The sequence below is a fragment of the Pyrgilauda ruficollis genome, unplaced genomic scaffold (genome assembly GCF_017590135.1).
Source record: "Pyrgilauda ruficollis isolate IOZ18807 unplaced genomic scaffold, ASM1759013v1 scaffold75, whole genome shotgun sequence".
Taxonomy (NCBI): domain Eukaryota; kingdom Metazoa; phylum Chordata; class Aves; order Passeriformes; family Passeridae; genus Pyrgilauda; species Pyrgilauda ruficollis.
This window is the reverse complement of record NW_024529377.1, coordinates 2,727,930-2,750,668: the sequence shown is the minus strand read 5'-3', so window position 1 is coordinate 2,750,668 and position 22,739 is coordinate 2,727,930.

Sequence of the window (22,739 nt, the reverse complement as noted above, 5' to 3'; positions counted from 1 at the left end):
TACTGCCATTGGGATGCAGTTTGGGTTGTACTCTTCTATGTGCATTATTTGAATATTCTGGTAGGTTGTCATCTGCTGCTGCAAAGAGCTTTTTCTAAGAAAACAAAACCATTTTCTAGCACAGACATCCTAGTATACAATTTCTTGGCTAGTACCAGCTTGGCTTGGTTTGTTTGTATCCTGAGGCAGTTTGTGGTGGTTTTGATCCATGTCACTAAAGAGCTGTATATACCCAGAGACAAAAATTAAACTAAACGCAGTGCCTTACAGAAAGAAATATAACTGTTTTCCCCTTCCTTCACAATCTCCTGCATGAAATGTGAAACAGTTGCTGAGATGAAGTGTATCTAATGAAGGTCTAAGGTCCCATGCTGAGGAAATTAGTGAATGAAACTTCAACAAGCAGCGGGAATACTACTTAATTGTATCTCATATAGAATAAATTAGTATTTAACTTTTAAAACCTCTGACAAGTTGTGTAGGGGGAAAAAAGTAAAGCTTCAACCTTTTGTTTCAGGACAGTGAATTCCATGACCGAAACGGAGAGAGTGTATCTTATGTAAGTAATTTGTGCATCTCTTCACCGCTAATAGGCTTGCTGCCAGATATTCTAGACTGCAGTTTGTAATGTCTGACTCCTTAGTCTTTTCAAGCAATTGGAGAAATTGCTTTCTGCACGTTGTCAGTGTCAGGTACCAGCTCACTCACATAGACAGAGCTCAATCAGCTCCTGGAAAAAAGTCCCAGCTTTTGAAATGTACAGTGACCTGCACCACGAAAGATAGGTAGACAAGAGTTACACAAAACCTAAATGGCAACATGGACTGGCAAGAATACCATGGTGGTTGTGATAGGATCTTTATTCTGTGTTTTTTAATCTTTTAGTGGTATTGTAAATGTATGTAAGGAATTTTTTTAATGACCAGAGTTAATTGTTCCAATAACTGCTGTCTACTATCCTGTAAACAGACCTCCTGATTTAAAATAGTAGCACATACATTTGGAAGTATGTTCTGGATCAGACCTAGGACTGGAGCCCATTAGGAAAAGCATTAATAAGCATTAATAAGTATTTGTCATGTGATTCAATTTATTCACAAACATGCAAGAATGACTAGGACAAGAGGATCTTAACCATAACAGAGACAGTGAAAGTAAACTGAAAATTAATGACAAATACAGGAATAAAGAAAGTAGTGTGGAAACGCAGTTGAACTAAAAAGAGGAACAGCTTCTGTAAAGATATCAGGTGACTTTGTTGCCATTGATTTTTAAGGCTTTTCAAGAAGATGAATTACAGCAGAATTTAGAACTATAACAATATGGCTCTATGGCCTACAGTTTTGCTATAACAAACAAAAAAGTCTGTTTTATGAAATTTGGTCTACATTTACATAGTTCATAAATTTTTTTCTCTCTCATAAGAAGCGCCAAAAGACCAACTCTGAGAGCACAGTAAGTGGTTGGCCTGGCAAAACTCTGGTACTATCTAGGTAATGAACAGATTTAGCTGATTGGAGAAGGCTGATCCATACTTCTGACTCTGGAAGATATTCCAAGATCTGTCTTATTTTTTCCCCCCACTGTCTGCCTCCAGACTGCAGTTGATTATGTTTTATGTCATCTTTGGTACGATCTATTCTTGTGCGGCTGTGATATACTGATAACAACATCAATTTTTCTGGTTAGTATTTGTGTTAGGAACAAGACAACTTGCTATTATGAAATTGTGTAAAAGCATGCCTGCCTTTAATATGTTGATGAAGATAAGCAAAAATAACTAGTGACAAATAATTTTTTCCTCTCTTCAGATTACCTGCCAATATAATTTCACAGGTTTTGATACTTGAGGAATTAAATAAAGTTTAATTTGTCAAAGAGAACAGTCACTTTTGCAAGACTAATTCAGGAATTGTGTAAACTTTTGTCTCAGTTTACGCATGTGATTTAGTTCCATTGGTTTCAAACAGGTTACATCCCTAAAAATATTTTCAGAGCATATGCTTTATTTTTTAAAATATCAATTCATATTCTTAAATAGTCATATATGATTCATCTTCCCATATTCTGTAACTATTAATACCTCTTCCATGACCTGGCTCAATTTCTTTACAAATTAAATAGGAGTGACCAACAGTTTAAGAGCTTGATCCCACGGGTCTCAAGCTTGATTTCAGGTGGAGTTATAGGCTTAAGTAGCTTTTGAGGGTCAGCACTTCTGGGACTTGCTCAAGGTACATTGAATAATACTGGAAAACAAGGTGAGTAATTTCTTAAATTAAATTGAATTTTGTGCTCATTGAAACAAATGCTAAAATTTGGACTACCTTTCATGTAAGAAATTCAGACGCAGAAAGAAATGCATTCTTAAAACCACAAAGTAGTAAATGTGCCTGCACTTTAGGAAAACAACAAGATGGTATGAGTCAATCTAATAAGTGGAGAAAAATATATATTTATGATGTAGTAAGACTATGAAATCAGTTTTTATAATACTGAGTTTTACTTCTGAAAATCTGGTGTGGAATGTAAGAACAACAGAATTCCTCTTTCAACTTAGTTGCCTCAAGTATTGCACTAAACCTACTAAAAAGACTAATCTCAGAATCACAGAAAAAGCAAAGGTGGAAGGGATCTGAGGAACCTGTTCCACCAACCACCTTCTGGATAAAGAACCTTTTCCTGATATCCAACCAAAACCTGCCCTGAGACAACTGCAACCCTCGGGTTCTGTCACAGGTCACCCCAGAGAAGAGATCAGTGCCTCCCCCTCCTCCTCTCCTCACGAGGAAGCTGTAACTGCAGTGAGGTCTCCCCTCAGTCTCCTCCAGACTCAACAGACCAAGTGACCCCAGCCACTCCTCATACAGCTTCCTCTCAAGGCCCTTCAGCATCTTCATTGCCCTCCTTTGGACGCTAGTAGCCTAATGTCTTTTGTTTTGGCACCCAAAACTGCCTTCAGACTTGTGATGAGGCCACCTCCATGCAGAGCAGAGCGAGGCAATCCCCTCCCTTGCCTGGTTGGCTGTGCCTGATGTCCCACAAGACATGGGTGGCTCTCCTGGCTGCCAAGGCTCTGCTGACTCACGTTCAGCTTTCCATTAAAGAGGACTCCCAGGTCCCTTCCTGTGGCACTGCTTTCCAGCCTCTCATTCTCCAATCTGTCTGTACATCCGGGGTTGCTGCATCCCAGGAGCAGAATCTGGCACTGTCCCTTGGTGAAGTTCATGTGGTTGGTGATTGCCCAGACTCCTAATTTGTTGAGATCTCTCTGAAGGGTCTCCCTGCCTCCAAGGGACCAGTTTTGTATCATCAGCAAACTTATTGGTATCCCTTTCAGTTCTGTGTCCTGGTCATTTTTGATGTTGAAGAGTACAGAGCTGAGGACAGATCCCTGTGGAACCCTACTAGTGAGACGTCACCAGCCTGGTGTCACCCCATTGTGCCTGAGCCCTGAGCCAGTTGCCCACCCACCACATAATGTGTTTATCCAGCTGTGTGCTGCACATTTTAGCCAGCAGGATACTGGGATAGACAGTATCAAATTCTTCACTGAAATCCAAAAAAGATTACATCAGATGACTTCCTTTGATCAACTAGCTGAGTTACCCTGTCACTAAAGGAAATCAGATGCAATATTTTGACAGAAAATTGCATATTGATAATGTATTTTCTGCCTTATGGGAGCTTTCACTTTTTTGTATCTTGCATTTTACCTGTCAAGATTTTGTCTACCTGTGCAGGACTCTGAGGTAGAGGAATCACTGTGTGGGTCTCTCCTGTAAATCCAAAGGCACTTGCCAGCCAAGCTGAACCTCATTGGTACTTCTGTGTGTAGAGATGTGATAAGATTATATTTTCAAATTACTTTTTGTTTCATCTTACAAAGACCTCTTAACCAAACCTCTTGCTTACTGTCTCCCCTTGCCTCTCTTTCTTCTTCACATTCCATACTGGGGGAAAATTATGATGGTCAGCAGAAGAATCCTGAGGAAGAAGTCCTTGAATATCGACATGAAGGTCTTCAGGCAATAATGTGTGATGGTGTGATAGTAAAGAAGCTTCAGTCACAATCTGAAGACCCACAGCTTACTTAGTGATAGGAGTCCCATTCTTCTGGAAAAATAATTTTAATCATCTCTTTTCAAATAAACAATACAGCATATTGTTTTTCGTATGCAAAACAGAAAAAAAAATTGTGTATTTGGGTTAATATTTAGCATTTTATCCAGGAAGACAAAATTATCTGTTGCTCCAAAACTGATTTTTCTTAGACATTGTTTACCTGGAAATGTGTAAAATGCCAACACAGACTCTACTTTCTACTAATTTTAATAATATTTTTCTTAGCTCAACTTTAGATTTTCAAGAGCTGTCAGCTGAAATATCAGTTCTTTCATTCTGTTTGCCTACATAAACAAATAATTTGAATACTTTTCTATCTCAATATTCCAGACTGATATTCTGTGCTCAGTTTCTTTTTCAAATGTTATTTATTGTGCATGCTTCTGAATGACAATGCAGTGACCTTTTTTTTAAGCTTTTCATTGTTTGACAGAGTGATGCTAGATTCCTTAAACTGAAAAGTAGCAGGAAAAAAAATAGCCTTTATATTCTGCAGATTTTTTTGGAATAAGTTCTTTAGTTTGTTGGCTTCCTATGCAAGAGTCCATGAGGGTTTTATGTCACTTCCAAATTCCTTTATAGTGCAAAAATGAGTTACTTACTAATAAATTAAAAAAACTCTATCTACATCTGTCTACAAGAAAGATGTTCTTTCCATTGTTCTTTAAAAAACATTTTCATTCAGTATGAACTGAAATTATTTAATTCTGCTTTTTGTGAGATTAATATGGTTGAAATATATTCAACGAGTATTCAGATAAATTAAAATATAGCTTAAATATATATTTTCCTTTCTACACTAGAATTATGCTTCCATATTTTCTTAAATTATGTATGGTTTTTTGCTTCAACCCTTTTAAAATCCAAAGAAAATTAAAAGCTGAAACTACATTCTTTGATCTCTTATATTTCCATTTAAAAACTTTGCAGCCTTGGGTCAAATCCAGGACTTTGCCATTGATTCAGTAAACGTAGATCTCAAACACCTTTATTACTCTGACATAGTAATGTGCATGAAAACACATTTTTTAGAAAGAAGATAATACAGACATTAAAGTTGTTTTAAAGGTCTGTACTTAGGACTGTGATAGACTGAGATGCTTATAAATAAAAATAACATGAATAAAAGATGGGGTCAGATAACAGTTTTGTGTACTTAATAAAACTGTTGTTGTTCTACAAGGAAATGTGTTGTTAGCTTGGGACTTTAATGGTTCACTCTGATAATGCAGATAAAAATAAATCTTTCTAGACTTTGAAAATAGGAAAGCCCAGAGTGTCCAAAAATACTTCTAATATTTTCTTTATGATCTAGTGTTTGGTCATTAACCTGGGTGCTTTATAAAACTACAATATTCATCAGCTTTGAGATATTACACGTTTCACATGAGTCAGTCAATAGCTGTACCTGGATCAGAACAGTCCCTTTGCCTGTTGTTCTTTTGATCATGACACACATATTCTTATGACCTTGTTCCTTTTCAGTAAAATGCTAACCATGGCTGTAACAACACAATTGGTTTTTTGTTAAGAAAGGAGAAATTAAATCCCCTCTAAGAGCATATCTGGGTTATAGTTAAATCCAAATAAATAGAGTTTAGAAAAAATTGTGCTGACTATAGAGCTGTTGCAAGTAGTAAAGCACATCAATAAGTACAAGAGAGTATGCCTCTATCTTTTTCTTACATATTCCAGTTTTCTGGATAGTTTAAATTCTCAATTTTTATGGTCTTGTTGAAATAAAGTATTTATGCATTACAAAATTCTATTTACAAGCCATTAATGACCCTGCAGCTTATACTGAGAACAATGCCAACCAGAAAAATTCAAATTCTTCTCTCTTTTGGAAGAAAAAAAATGCAAAAAAGATTCTATTGTAGTGTTGCTCTTCTTTAAGGTTTGAATTATGCCTCTGGGAAGCTGATCCTGTCTGGAAATATATATGTAAGATACAAATAAGGTGAAGTATTCTTGAATATCAATTAGATTGGACTTTTTGAGACTAGCTAGCACAGCAATATATTCTCACATGCAAAAGCTTTGGAGTAACGTTCTAAATCAGGACATTTTAATGCTGGGCTTCAGTCCAATTTGAATGCTAACACCAGAGTTGTAATTCCCTTCACTAAAAACATGGGCATATTCTAGAAATACTGATTCAGCTTAACAAGAGACGTTACAGTTCTGATAAAAGAAAAAAAGAAAGGAGATTTCAATCGGTTGTCTGGGAGCTCTGAGTACATACACCATGATTTACAGTCAAGCAGACTACCAAATACCTTTTCTAGTAAGGGCACATTTTTCAATCCAGCAGTTGCTCCCATAAATGATTCTGCACTGTGTCACTGTAACTGCTAGGAGAATAGAAACTTTTTTTGGTAGAGTAACATTGCAATACAAGATCAAAATCTAGGAAATTTGTCAACGAAAAAATTATATATGATAGAAAATGCAGTTATCAAATGAAAATTACTTGCAAGTAATTTTTGCAATGGTTAGTTTCAAACCATTTTCTGTTTCTTTGTTTCCTCTCCAAAGTGAATAGGCTGGTATTGAGGTAATTTTAATATTTTGAGAAAGTATAGCAGGAAAGTAGGTGTTTGAAGCTAAAAGAGGAAGTAAGACACTTAGCACAACTGTTACCGAGCTCTGAGCTCACACTTTTTTGCCCCTGAGAGGCACTGGCCACTGTGAACATTTTGAACTCAACAGATGAGAACAAGTTACATTGAACAGGGAATATGTTCTTGCTCATTGTATCAAAATTTTACATCTATAAGAGCACAGTTAAAGCATACAGCTACTAGGAGCATTCATATCTGGGCATTCCTGAGACAGAAATGATGTTGTGTACTTATGAGCATGCTGGGCATTTCTTTCCATTAATTTATCCAACATTTTTTAACCAATTTATGCTTTAGTCTTCAAAATATTTTGCAGTGAGGGAATCCATTTCATGCTGGATGCAGGGACATCTTGTTTTGTTGTGTTGAATCTACCACCAGCAGGATTTGAGTTAAAAAGTTACCTGTTTAGGAGAGACTATCAATGCTCCTAAAAGGAGGTATGTAGTGAAACTGTCTAGGTGCTTTGCTTATGTAGGGGCACAGAAGTAAATAAAACATTTCTTAAGTTATATATTCCTTAGATCATCCACAGCATTTTAGCTCAGGTTAGAAAGAACAGAAAAGAAAATATGTCTTTTCTTTTATAAAAACTTTAATTTAAGCTTGAATTTAAAAGTTTTGGCTTAAACCCTGTGTTTAGCATTGGTGTCTCTTCCATTTTTCCCTTCAAATTGCTTTCTTATTTTTTCCCCCTCACATTTTTTTTTTTTTAATTTAGAATTGAGGCAGATTTTTTTTTTTTTTTGGGGGGGGGGGGGGGAGCTTCCTTTTTTTTTTATAATAGACCTGTTAATTCAAGGAGATAGCATATTTCAGGAGCTTTTCTCACATTCCTCTTTTCTGCTTTGACATGTAGCAGAATGATTGCCATTTTCTCACCTGATTCGTTTTTACAAATTTTTGTATTTTCCACCTCTGTTTCCCATTGGTAACAGAAAAAGCAATGTGTAAGCTCTCTCAGCTCTGACTTCTCACAACTTCTTTAGTCAAAGACAATTAGAACTATATATGTAATTCTTTCTCTGTTGATGTGTTAACCCAATTTTGCACATTGTTAATCTGCTACATTATCTTCAATACACCTAGCACTATTATGAAGGGTACTATAAAATAATATTACTAGTTGTTATAATACCTAACCATATACTGTGTTTCACCCATTTTACCCAAAGTAAAATGGTTTTGTTCTTTTGCTCTCTACTGTAATACCTTTTCTAGTAGTAAGAGTTTTAAAGTTGTGATAAAAGGAAAGGCTTTACTTCTTTCCAGACAGATTTCTAGGGAAACAGAGATGTTTGCCTTCAGGTTTGATTTTACTGATCCAGTGTTTCTATCTTGGGACTAAGCTGCTAGCTAAAAAGTAATTTATTCACTTCTACGATTCATTCATATTTCTTCATTTCCTACCAAGCATTACCCCAACCATGTTGGATGTAATATACATACACTTTATAAATATCTTCTTGGCCACTGCATGGTGAGTCTAAAAGAACTTTCTCTAGCAGAATGATAAGGCTGAATTAGAGGAATCCTGTGAATGATAGAAAAGTCTACACTACTACTGAACAGGGCCTGCCACAGCTGTGATGGTGTGAGAAAATTACTGCTCTCTGTAGAATCCAGGAAGTATATGAAGAAGTTATGAACAGTTCTTCCTGTATACCAATGCCAAGAAGGCACTCCTGGGTTAAGGTATTTGACTATCTTGCATTTTAATATATTAAGATACTCAGACTCATAGAAGTTTCTACCTGAAATTCTAGTATAACATTTAAACTGCAAAGTACTAGTATTGTGCATGTGTGCCTATGACTTGATATGCATGTATGTAGAATTCTGTCTGTACTGTTACAGCCAGATTTTTATCGTGCACTCTGAGATTCAGAAGAATCAAGGCACATTAGACTAGTCAGTCTGCATTAGGATAGTCAGACATAAAATTTAAAGAAAAAAAAGAAGAAGCAAACACTTTTTTTTCTGAAGAGCTGCAAATTTCAGAGAGAAATTGTCCTTCACTCTCTGCATTTTATTATGTTCAGGTAGTATATTTCTTGTGTCATCTTTTATGGAGTCTCCCAAGAAAGCTTGGAACTTCACAACTGTGACACTGGTGTATAAAATCTCACCCCTTCTGGTGTTATGATTCTTATCATTCTCATGTGTTCTATTTAGATCCATGTGTTCAGGGACTGATATTTTCAGTTACTCACAGATAACAGACTTTTAATGGCTTTAATTCCAATTGTGCCTTGCTATGGTAAATGAAAGGGAATCCAAACTGAGACAAAAATATTTGGGGTAGGGATGGTTCAGTGATAGATTAATATAAAAATTTGCATGTGAATGGTCTTACACAAAAAATGTCATGGTCAGGTAGCAGGTTTGGGTCTGATATTTTTGCAGTATTCCACCAGAAAAAGAGTGCTGTCATATACGTAGGATATTACAGATAAGTCCATGTGTATGTTGTCATCCAAAGGCATTGAAGAAATTCATAGAATCAATATTGTGTTTCTCTTACAGTATTGGTAAGAGCTCACTGATAAAGAGAGCTATTTTACAGAAAATTAGATTACTATCCTAAGGCAGTGCTGGAAATTAGTAGTATTGGGATTTCTGATGAAATTTTGGCCTTATTGGATCTATTATCATATTCTTTCTTGCTGTCATAAGGTTACAGTTACATTGCACATTGTAGGACTGGCTGTCTATGTCGCTAACTGTTGACATGTTACTGCAGTAATTGACTCAGTTCCTCAGTGCTAGACCTTCAGTATTTATTAACATGTTCACAGGTAGACAATATATGTTGTTAAATGTAAGCACATAGTTTTTGAAAATATTTGAGAAAATCAGACACTTCTGCAAGTACATTGAATTTTTTTGGAAAGTAGAGTTTTCATAATGAATGTTTACTTGAATGAACATTAGACATATATAGTTAAGCATGGTGCTTTCAAAATAGAGGTTGCTGTTACCACTTAACTGTTCTGTACTTTAAATACATTCTAAATTATTTAGCTCCAGCATGTTTATAAATGTATTTATTACTTTCAGCAAGACATTGATAGGTAGTCCTTGTAAAAGATGGAAACACCTCAGGTTTTGGCTCCTACTATGTCACCTTTTAATTTGGCAACATGCTGAGAAATACAAGGCAATAAAGCTTGTTATTTACAAGGCTATGTCAAGCTTCTCCTCTGATAAACACTTTTATGAAGTTTGTGGATACCATTTATTCAGTTTGTTATTAAAGCAGTGTCCTCTTTCTGGCAGATGAATCAGCTTCCTATTTCTGGCCATCTGTAGTGCATTCACTCAATTTGCAGCATCAGTTAGGGAGGAATGCTTTAACTTCATGCAAATCAAAAAGTCAGACCCATAACAAACATTATATGGAAGGTACAAACAAGAAAATATTTCTCCACAATTAAGATACCTTTAAAAAATTAACATGGTATAAAAGTATTTAAAAGTATTTAAAATTACTTTTAAAGATGTAGAAATGTAAAATCAGTGGATCAAGCCTGTTTCCTGACTCTTTCTTGGTTCAAGGTTAGGTAGAATTGTGCCTTTTAACTGTGTAATCTATTGAAAGCAAGCAACTAGATTAAAAAAAAAAATCCAATTAATGACATATAATTAGATTTCTATAGCTCATGTGCTTCTTATTTAGTAATGAAAAGTCCCCATTGTGAATATTAAATTATGAGCTGTTCCTCAACATTCTAAAATCTGACTTAACTGGGACTTTTACCTATGGCACTTTTTAATGTTCAGCATCCATTACATAGAAATATTTAAACTGACAAGGCATGGTGTGGGCCATTTTTGCTCTTGCTCCACAGTGATTTTGTGGTCATAGTTAAACTCAATTTCAGGTGTTTTGGCATCACAGTGCATCCTACATACAATTCTTTTTCTCAGAAAAAGACAGAGAAAAATATGTGCAACTTGCCACAGGTCTGAGAAAACAAAGAGATACATCCAGAATAGATTTCTTCGGACTAAGGGAAGCTGCAAGGCTTGCAGTTTGGAGTTTATGGCCTTCTGCCATGCCTTTATGTTCTGCATAAAGACATGGTAAAAAACGAATTTGCAATGAGTCCTTTGATGTGTAACTCCTACTGGTGTACTTAAATGGGGGCTAACTGACCTTAGGACTTGAAGAGAAGGTCCAGCTTGCATCTGAACTCAGAGCCCTAAAACACCATATAGAAACTTTTTAATTTTTTTTTTTTTTTTCTGAAGAAGTATTTAAGATTTCCCCATTGGGTTCCGCTGAGTTCACTGGGTATTCTATTGTGGTTGTTTTCTTATCAGAAAAGATAATCAGTGTTTTGGGAATGTGAATGTGAGTCTCCTGGTACAAGAGCCTTGTCTTCAATCACTTATACTTTGTGGTGCTCACTTTTATAAAGTCACCATTTGAACTTTAAAAAGTAGTATTCCTTATGTTTCTTGTGTTGATTATTTATAAAAATGAACGACTAGTTTGCATGCAAGTATGAGTTCTTCATTGCGGTTCTTCATTGCGAGTTCTTCATTGCAAGACATGAGTTTGAGCTGGAGATGCTTAAAATTTTTGTTTCATGCATTATTTTGACATAATATCAATTTTGGTAGAGGAAGATTGAGAGCTTTTAAAAAGTGGATATTGAAGTCAGCTATTCTAACTGCATTTTTCAAATGACTTAAACTTTCTTGCAAGAAAGGAACATGTTTACTGTGAATTATGAATTGGTGGGAAATCTGTACTCTTAAGATGAGATATAACTGATGTTTATTTTGAACTACTTCTCTTTTTCCATTAAGAACTTCTGGTGATATCACATGTTGCTGTAGTTCCATATCTATTGTCCTCCAAAAGCAAAGAACAGTAGAGGTATAGTTTACTTGTAATTTTCCGTTTGGTTTCCAGCTGGGATTTCAAAACATCACAGAAGATTCAGTTGTGGAGACATAACATAAAATAACTTGCAAATCCCTGCCTGTATCAAATTGTTTTACATTTCTGTTCTTCTGCACCTTAGTTAAAGCTCAGCTGTTGCAGAGGACTCAAAGATGATTTTTTTCCTCAAGTTTTCATTGACAATGCATCCGGTCAGTTCCTAATCTAACTGGAAGCTGAAGTCTTGTAACAATTTGCCCTCTAATATATTTTTGTCTCTAAGTAGTGTATTCAGTGTATGTGTATATATCCCAAAGGATATATATTTCACTCAATCTTAACAATGAGAAAATTTGTATTGTTTCTCAATCATTTATGTATATTTCCTGTAATTATGGGACATGAATATTCTTTGTGTACCTTTTCTTATTTTTAGCTACATTATGATGAACATTGTTTTGGACATAGTGTGGCTTGTTTAACTCAGCTTGCCCAAGCAATATATGAGAAAGAGTATATGTCACTAATTACCCCAAGCCTATGAACATTGACATGAATTTTGTGTAAAATATTAAGTGTTTAAATAATAATAGGGGAAAATACTGATCTCTAATAAAACAATGAAAAATTTAGCATATTTTTTGAATAAATTTGATCAGGTTGAGAGAGAGAATAATGCCCCTGGAGACACTTAAATCCTTTTTAAAAGGGAGATCAAAAGTACATTCAGTTTCTCTATGCAACAAAAATGGAGAGGGGTAGAGACTGAATGAGTTTGGTGACCAGATGCTGAAGTTTTCTAAGCCGCAACAGGAAACGTGATGCTGTGGGCAAACTTACTAGTCCATTCCTTCAGAACATAAAATAACTGCATTTAGCAGTTGAAGGAAAGAATCCAGAATATTTACATCTTCTCTGCTTTTCTTCCACTCCCTTGTCTTCTCCTGCACCTTGTGTATATACAATGAAGTATGTACAGTATAATTCAACCCATCATGATTTGTTTCCTGGAATATATAGCACCTGGTCAAAGGGAAATTCAAATTGTAGCTTCTCACCATTTGACAATTTGTGACCAGGGAATGACCTGGGCATGGAGGGCCAGAAGGCTCACCTGCAGAAGGGGTTGAACTGACTAGACACAAGAATGACAGGACAGAAAGACTCTCTGTATAGAAGTGAAGTTTCTCTTGGGAGAGAGGCATGTGGCAGTGTCCTAAAAACTGGTCATGGACATGGGTGCTCAGAGGCCACCTTTGGGCAGCAGAGCCTGGTTGGGGAATAGATCCAATGTCAGATATATGTAACGAATTTGCTCCTGTTACACTCTGCCTTTTCTGTGTTACACTGGAACTCTACCCAATCGTTGTGCAATAAGGCTTTTCTGTTTAAGCCCGAATGTGTACTGATTTCCTAGCAGTGGAATTGAAGTTCTGTCTTTTTCTCTTCTTTTGTTTCCCCAAATATGGGACTTTACGTGCAGAAAGTACAGAGTGGAATTCAAGGCAGCTACAAGCATACATGAGAAGTTGCAATAAAATACAGAGATGTTATGAGACAGTCTAAATATTTATTTTCTGGGGTTAGTCCATAAGGATTTACAATATTGGATAGGTATTTTGTTTGCTTTTTCTATTTTCTGATAGTAGACCAAGGTTATAAGACCTTGTAGACAGCTAGAAAAGATTTTAAAGCTGGATTTTTTTTCTTGTAGCTGTCCTTTTGGAAGCTGTAGTTTCTTGTTAGTTGTTACAGGTTCTAATTTTTCTCAGAGGCAGTATGAGAAGAAAGATTGACAAGCTGGTTTAATATACTTTCAGGTAACAATTTTCCAGGACCAAGAAATAGACAATATATTTGTATAGGTTTAGGGAAAGTGTTTTGTGGCTTCTTGAAGTAACAAATAATTCTTTTTCTTTTTTAAAAACCTGTTTTATCCAGCTTTTAGAGAAGCTGGATAAAAACCTAATGATGATATTTTCATGTGGTGGTGGGTCCAAGCATGCTTTATTTTCCAGCTATTGATTATACGAATTCACTTAAAGCAGGAACACGATAAGTAAATTTTATGGCATCTTAAGGTTCATTGTTTTTTATTGCTCACTATTGTCTTCTGTTAATGGTTTTCCTATCATCTTTGCATTCTGCATGAGGTGACATGGAAAGATAACCAGTATTTTGGAAGCAATTATAAAGTTTATATTGAAGATTTTGTGCCTGCTAAAAGGATCTGGTCTGTAGAGAAAAATTCGCATTCTTACAATGCAAAGAGTTTGGAAATTGGTTATTCATGTGTTGGTTCAACTTGCAGAAGCTGCATATCTGGAAACAGCAGAAAAATATATTGCCAAGAATTTGTAAGAGCAGAAATTGCTTATTCTGTCCACAGAAAATTCAAATTATTAATGACTTAATATTAAAAGCAAAATCTTATAAACATAATGGCAGAAAAAGCATTACAAAATCAGAATTCTCTTGGGGAAATAAATATAAAAAGGTGTCTTCATGGTCTGTAACAGTCTAATTTATGGTGATAATTTCATTGCATTTTTTCTGGATCTGTCAGTTCAACATTTTATTGTGGGTTGGAGTGTTAGTAGATTTTTGTTTGTTTGTTTGTGGGTTTTTTTTATTATTATTTTTTGTTTTTTTGTTTGGTTTTGTTATTTTGTTTGTGTGTTTGGTTTTGTTCTTGTGGAGCAGTAATGTATTATTATCTCTGTTTTACATTTGGGGAAACTGATCTTCTGAGAAATTGCCTTGTGAATTTGGCTGTTTGTATACATGAAGGCTTCTGCACGGTTGTAGAGTGTCTGATTTCTCATGCAGTAGAAAAAGCATAACCATGGTGAATCCTGCTAAAGGAAGCAGGGAGCCACAGACCTCTTTTTGTTTCTCTCTAAAGTACCTTTTGTTGAGTAATAACAGCTTGAAAATGGCCTCTTTAAGGTAAAAAAAGATTCTCAAGTTTCCCAAGTTGTGGGAATCTCACCTTCAATGGCTGCATCTCCATCAGAATGATCCTTATTTCAAGAAGTGTTCCATACTGTCATTATGCTTTATTTCTGAAGCTTTTAATTTGGATCTAAGGTAATGATTACCAGAATATCTTAAAGGACATTATGTGATAGGAAAAGAAAAAAAAGAGAACCCAAAAAATGATGGATAGCTAAAAGGCCTAAGAAGAGGGGGAGAAGTAACGAAATAATTGTTATATATGGCAATTACAATTGTTATATTGGCATTCCAATATATATATGGCATATATATTGGAGAATAAGCAATATAATGAAGAGAGTTTTTCACTTCTTCATTATTTATTCCAATACAAAGGTAAGTTACTGCTCCTGTCTAATTTCTATTGGGCAAAATGCCAGTCTCAGAAATGCAAGCCCTTAAATTACATTGGCTCCTTCCTTAATCAGTGTGTTTAACTATCATGGCCCCAAAACTTGCAGGTGTACAATTTAGTAAGTACCCGCCATGACTTTCATAATTTTTTTTTTCTTTTCGATCAGTGAAAGGAAAACTTGAGTCAATGTTGTTGTGAACACTGACCTGCCATTTGTAAAATGTACAACATGTACATTTTACAAATGTACATGTACAAACGTACAACAAATGTAGCCTGTACAACAGGCTAGAAGAAAATATTATATGTTTGGCAAAGTGGACATCACATCTCCATACTGACTGACGAGGCAGTTGCTAAGATAAAATTCAGACAGGCTCATGTTCTGGTACAAAATACATGGAAATTTAATATGACTATGAGCTGTCTCAGACACCAGTCTTGAAGGTAAAACAAAATTATTTTAGTGAAGACACAAACAAACAAACAAACAATTTCTTCGAATATAGAAAGAAAATAAATAGAAAAGATTTTTATTGGCATCTGTTTCATTAAACATGGAATTGCATTTAATGAAGAGATCAATTTTATTTTTTAAATACTACCTAAAGATTTCTGCATATCTCATACATATATTTTGTTTCTTAATATATTTTCATTTCTTTTATATTACACTCTAATATCTGTGCCTAATACTTATTTCAATTGTTTTTACTCAGTATTTCTGATCAGTTCTTTAATTTCTTCCTAGTGTGCTTTTTGTTCAGCAGTTACTGCATGTACAAAACTACATGGGAAAAAGAATTGGCAATAGTTAAGTATGAGTATGTTCCTAGTGGCAGATCTAACCTAGTAATGTTATAGATGAGTAATGCAGCGGTTGACTCCCACAATTCAAAGGCAAATAACATATCATATGTATATGATATGTTAAGAGAAGTTTTTTAGATGTATAGTTATGTTTCCCCTCCCCCTTGCATTGTTATCATGGGCTGGCCTGGGTAGTCAGGGAATTTGGGAGGGTTGGCTCATTACTCTTACCTGACCTCCAACCAAGACATACAAAAGTCATCTCCACCACTGGACAGCAAAGAAGGAGTCAACTGACAAGACTTTGGGAGGGGCTAAAGGTTTAAAGGGTGGAACATCCATTGCGTGGATGAGCACATGGTGATAGAATCCTTTGCTCTCAGCATTGTATTATTTTCTTTATTCAGCCTTCCATTGTATTTTTGGATAAGATTTTAATAAACCTTCTAAATGTTTTGAAAGTGTGTGCCATTTCTCACAGTAATGACCTGGAAGGTTTGGGTTTTTGTTTTTGTTGGTTTTTTTTTTTTTTTTTCCTAAACAGCTGCAAGCGCACAAAACTTGTGCAGCACTTCTGATATTCTGATTTTAATTAACAAATATTTTACATGTGTCATCAGATGTCAGAAAACTTGTATCAACACTTAACAGCAGAATTTTTTAAGATTGATATAACGTGACATAAAGAACACAAAAAATTTTTTTGGTCCTTCCCAACTGTTAAGTTGATCCAGGCAGACTATTTCAACCTTTCTTCCTATATCTCATTTTTATTTACCTATGTTTCCCCCCAGGTGACAAGTATGCCACATGCCAGATATACGCCACACCTAAATGAGTGGACTAATGGAATGGTGCTTACAAGGGCAGGTGTATTATATGCAGGAACTCCATACTATTATTCACAAGACTATGAATTAAGCTCTGGATTTTTTTTTTAAATGAAAATTGTTAATTTATTTCTGTGCTATTACAATGGAAAGAAAGAAACTGGTTCTAAATGTCGCTCCGCTGGAGTGTGAAACAATTAACTGAGTTAAATGTTCCTTTAGTTCAGGATAATTTGCTGTGAATTGTACTAACTCATAGACACTGTACAATATAAATTGGGGCTCATGAACACCTCAGCCAGGAGTAGCAAAAAATAAACATCATAATAATAAACAGAAATCTGGATGGAGTAGGTAGATCAAGAGACATTAAATTTCATGGTGAATGTGTAACTGTAAGAGAGACTGACACTGAAATGTGAATTTATTTATGTTCTGGGTTGATGTTTTCTCTGTGAAAATTTCTGTTTTACAGTCCCATGCTCTCAAAACTATTTGGATTTTACTCTAGTTATTGGAAAGTTTTCCTGTTGCCTTTGATTGAGCAGGTAGTAAATTCTCTTTTTATGGTTGTTTTTCTTTTTGCCTCAGATCTCTCTTCCTCCAGTGAATGCAGTTTATGCTCCAGGATAGCTGACTGTCTTCTATTGCAATATTTTATCCACCTGCCTAAAGTTAAATTCTGGCCTTGAATAGGATTATTATTCCCATAACATTACACTGCAGTTAAGTAAGAAGTATAAATAACAGTCATGTAATCACCAAATTTAGTGAGGTGGAGTGTTTTTTTTTTTTTTTTTTTTTTTTTTTTTTTTTTTTTTTTTTTTTTTTTAAAAAAAAAAGAAAAAATTTTTTTTTTTTTTTTTTTTTTTTTTGTTATCTGTAATTGAAAATAAGCAGGAAGATTTTGAGTCCCCAAAGTCAAAGCAAAACAACTCTCTTGTTCCCTTCATATCCCACTGACTGTATCCCATACTTATGCTGTGAATTAGGTCTGTAGACTTAGATCAATGTTCTTTATATTTTTAAAGTCCTTGAATATTACCAAAAATTCAGTAAAATAAAAAAACCCAAAACCCCTTAACATCAACATAACATCAAGAAGCAGACATTCTCTATTCAGCTGAATACCCAGGTGGATATCTCCTTCCAAAGACGTGCATCCTGAGTACAGGAAAATTTCTGTTTATATACTGAATTTTGTATACATTTTCATCGACTGTCCAAATATACATATGATAATCACTTTCCAAAACCATTAGCATATTTCCCTTCCCCTTTACACAAGCACTCCTGTGTCCTGGGGGGGTCTCTCTGGTGGTCCCTGGTATCACAGAGAATCACTAGGTTGGAAGAGACCTTGAAGATCACTAGGTCCACCCCAGCCCTAACACCTCAACTAAACCATGGCACCGCGTGCCACATCCAGTCTTTTTTAAACACATCCAGAGATGATGACTCCACCACACCCCTGGACAAACCATTCCAGTACTTACTTCTGTAAGGGTGACAAAACTTCTTCCTAGCATCTAACCTATATTTCCCTTGGTGCATCTTAAGACCGTGTCCTCTAATTCTGTCACTGTTGCCTGGTGAAAGAGACCAACCCCCACCTAACTGCAACCTTCTTTCACGAAATTGCAGAGAGTGATAAGGTCACCCCTGAGTCTCCTTTTCTCCAGGGTAAACAAGCCCAGCTCCCTCAGTCATTCCTCATAGGGCTCATGTTCCAAGCCCCACAATGTAGACACACACTTTGTGTTAATTGGGAGTGGGGCTGCAACTGAGCCTCATCCCGAATGGACTGCAGCTGTGCAGAACAGGTCAACAGTATTGAAGGTAATGGGACATGGAGTGTCCAGGTGCACTGACCCATCACAAAGGGGCAGAGAGGGAACACAGGTGCAATGCATGTAAGATGAAGGGTGTAAAAGGTTGGATTAAAGACTCCACCACACCCCTGGACAAACCATTCCAGTACTTACTTCTGTAAGGGTGACAAAACTTCTTCCTAGCATCTAACCTATATTTCCCTTGGTGCATCTTAAGACCGTGTCCTCTAATTCTGTCACTGTTGCCTGGTGAAAGAGACCAACCCCCACCTAACTGCAACCTTCTTTCACGAAATTGCAGAGAGTGATAAGGTCACCCCTGAGTCTCCTTTTCTCCAGGGTAAACAAGCCCAGCTCCCTCAGTCATTCCTCATAGGGCTCATGTTCCAAGCCCCACAATGTAGACACACACTTTGTGTTAATTGGGAGTGGGGCTGCAACTGAGCCTCATCCCGAATGGACTGCAGCTGTGCAGAACAGGTCAACAGTATTGAAGGTAATGGGACATGGAGTGTCCAGGTGCACTGACCCATCACAAAGGGGCAGAGAGGGAACACAGGTGCAATGCATGTAAGATGAAGGGTGTAAAAGGTTGGATTAAAGAGGAGTAAGGTGAGCTGCTGGGGACATAATGGGAAATAATTTATCAAGTGAAGATTGTTTTATCTACATGGAAAGCTTTGTTGAAAAGAAATGGCATTAAGACTACTCACTGTGCCCTTCATAGTATTTTGCTATGGCCTAAGTCACAAGAATTTGAGACTGATGCAAGTACTGCTTTTAGTGTTAGAGCATGGAAAGAAGTTGGGGAAAGACCATAGCATGTAGCGTCAAAATGGAGCAAGGCAGTTGCAGATTTGGCTACCACCTGGAGATTGCTCTATGAGACTTTAAAAGAACAGAAAACAGAGCAGAACAAGTGAGAGTAGAAGAATTTCAAGAGAGGCATGCAGTGACCAAGTAATGCAACAAAAACTGTAAAAGGAGGCAAGAGAATTTATTAAAGCAGCAGTGGGAGCTAGGGACAGAGTACCTCCGTTGCTCAGTATTGTGTGTTTCATTGCTGGTGAAACACGTGTTGTGATTCTGAATTGCAGCTATTTTTCTTTGTTAATATTTATAGGCATGAAAGTTTATTCCATAGGCGTAAGTATAAGGACTTTGATGCTGCTCCTTGATATTTTATAAAGATAAAAATTTTGATGATATGTATGTTTGTTTGGGGAAGGAATCAATGATGCATTCCAGAAGTGGTGGAACCTATGCAAAAGATACTTGTACCATATTTGCTATTTCTTCTGCAAGGGCCCTGTAGAGGGATTGTAGACATGGCATTTCTTTAAAAGGAAAAAAAAAAGAAAAAACAACCTGGAAATTGTAGACACACAGTTTTTATTAATTGGGAGTGGGGCTGCAACTGAGCCTGATCCCTAATGGTCTACAGCTGCGCAGAACAGGTGAACAGTATTGAAGGTAAAGAGACATGGAGTGCCCAGGTGCACTGACCAATCACAAAAGGGTACACAGGGTACACAGGTGCAATGCATGTAAGATGAAGGGTGTAAAATGTTGTACTGAAGAACAGTAAAAGAGAGACGCTCGAAGCCTTCTTTGACGTCAGTCGTACCCCCAACAGCAACACCTCATCAGCCTTGTTGCCCTCCTTTGGACATGCTCAGGTGTCCTAATGTTCTTCCCAAACTGAGGGGTCCAGAACAGGACACAGCACTCAAGGTGCAGCCTCACCAGTGCTGAGTACAGGGGAAGGATGACCTCCCTGCTCCTGCTGGCCACACTATTCCTGATACTGGCCAGGATGCCATTGGCCTTCTTGGCCATGTGAGCACACTGTTAGCTCATGTTCAGCCAGCTGTCAACCAGCACCCCCAGGTCCTTTTCTGCCTGGGCACTGTCCAGCCTCACCGTCCCCACCCTGTCGCACTGCAGGAGTTATTTTTGCCAAAATGCAGGACTCTGCACTTGGACTCGTTAAACTTCATCTTGTTGGAGTCTGCCTATCCATTCAACCATTCCAAATCTCTCTGCAGAGCCCTCCTACCTTCCAACAGATCAACTCACACTCCCAGCTTAGTGTCATCTGTAAATATGTTAATGAAAAACTCAATCCCCTCATCCATGTCGTCAATAAAAGTATTGAACAGAACTGGCCCCAGCACAGACCCCTGAGGGACACCACTTGTGACTGGCCGCCGTTCACCACCACTCTCTGGGCCTGGCCATCCAGCCAGTTCCTAACCCAGCACAGAGTGCTCCTGTCCAAGCCATGGGCTGCCAGCTTTTCCAGGAGTGTGCTGTGGGAAATATGAACAGGCAAAATGAAGCCAAGATCTTTTAAAAGGCTTGGGGCCTGTTTATTGAAAGTCAAGACAACTGAAGATGAGACCCCAGGGTAAGGCTGGGGCCTATGCAGAAAGTCAGAGTTACAAACTGACAATACTGTGTGCTACACAGGATGTTTCTTTGGACCAGTTCTGCAGAAAGACCCAGATGCTCGGCGCCTGGGGATTTTAAAGTCTCTTAAAGCAACAGTATTGGTGCACTCTCAATCCACCTGTTGGTTTGTCCTTTTCTTGGTTGTTGGTTGGTCCATAAGATGGTGCATTTCTGGCCAATCATTCTAGAGTTCTGAGGCTTCATTGGCTGGTTAGTCTTCCAATAATATTTCACATTAATGTCATGATCTCATGAGGTAGTCTTCTAGAAAATTCCCTCACCCAGATCTCACCACCCCCCTGCAGTGGGCACACATTCCTATTAGAGCACATTTAACTTCATAGCTTATTACTCCATAACTTATTAAATAAATTAAGTATAACAATTTATTACATTAATTAACAATTTATAACCCCGCCTACAAAAGCTGACTTTATTTATAACAGGAGACAGTGTCAAAGGCCTTGCTGAAGTCCAAATAGACAACATTTACAGCCTTTCCCTCATCCACCCAGCCTGTCACCTGGTTATAAATGGAGATCAGGTTGGTCAAACATGACCCACCCCTCATAAACCCATACTTGCTGGTCTGATACCCTGGCCACCTTGTAAGTGCTGTGTGATGACATTCAATATAAACTTGTCCTGGGTTGATTATATGATGCTTTTATCCCCGAGGCATGCAGTGACCAAGTAATGCAACAAAAACTGTAAAAGGAGGCAAGAGAATTTATTAAAGCAGCAGTGGGAGCTAGGGACAGAGTACCTCCGTTGCTCAGTATTGTGTGTTTCATTGCTGGTGAAACACGTGTTGTGATTCTGAATTGCAGCTATTTTTCTTTGTTAATATTTATAGGCATGAAAGTTTATTCCATAGGCGTAAGTATAAGGACTTTGATGCTGCTCCTTGATATTTTATAAAGATAAAAATTTTGATGATATGTATGTTTGTTTGGGGAAGGAATCAATGATGCATTCCAGAAGTGGTGGAACCTATGCAAAAGATACTTGTACCATATTTGCTATTTCTTCTGCAAGGGCCCTGTAGAGGGATTGTAGACATGGCATTTCTTTAAAAGGAAAAAAAAAAGAAAAAACAACCTGGAAATTGTAGACACACAGTTTTTATTAATTGGGAGTGGGGCTGCAACTGAGCCTGATCCCTAATGGTCTACAGCTGCGCAGAACAGGTGAACAGTATTGAAGGTAAAGAGACATGGAGTGCCCAGGTGCACTGACCAATCACAAAAGGGTACACAGGGTACACAGGTGCAATGCATGTAAGATGAAGGGTGTAAAATGTTGTACTGAAGAACAGTAAAAGAGAGACGCTCGAAGCCTTCTTTGACGTCAGTCGTACCCCCAACAGCAACACCTCATCAGCCTTGTTGCCCTCCTTTGGACATGCTCAGGTGTCCTAATGTTCTTCCCAAACTGAGGGGTCCAGAACAGGACACAGCACTCAAGGTGCAGCCTCACCAGTGCTGAGTACAGGGGAAGGATGACCTCCCTGCTCCTGCTGGCCACACTATTCCTGATACTGGCCAGGATGCCATTGGCCTTCTTGGCCATGTGAGCACACTGTTAGCTCATGTTCAGCCAGCTGTCAACCAGCACCCCCAGGTCCTTTTCTGCCTGGGCACTGTCCAGCCTCACCGTCCCCACCCTGTCGCACTGCAGGAGTTATTTTTGCCAAAATGCAGGACTCTGCACTTGGACTCGTTAAACTTCATCTTGTTGGAGTCTGCCTATCCATTCAACCATTCCAAATCTCTCTGCAGAGCCCTCCTACCTTCCAACAGATCAACTCACACTCCC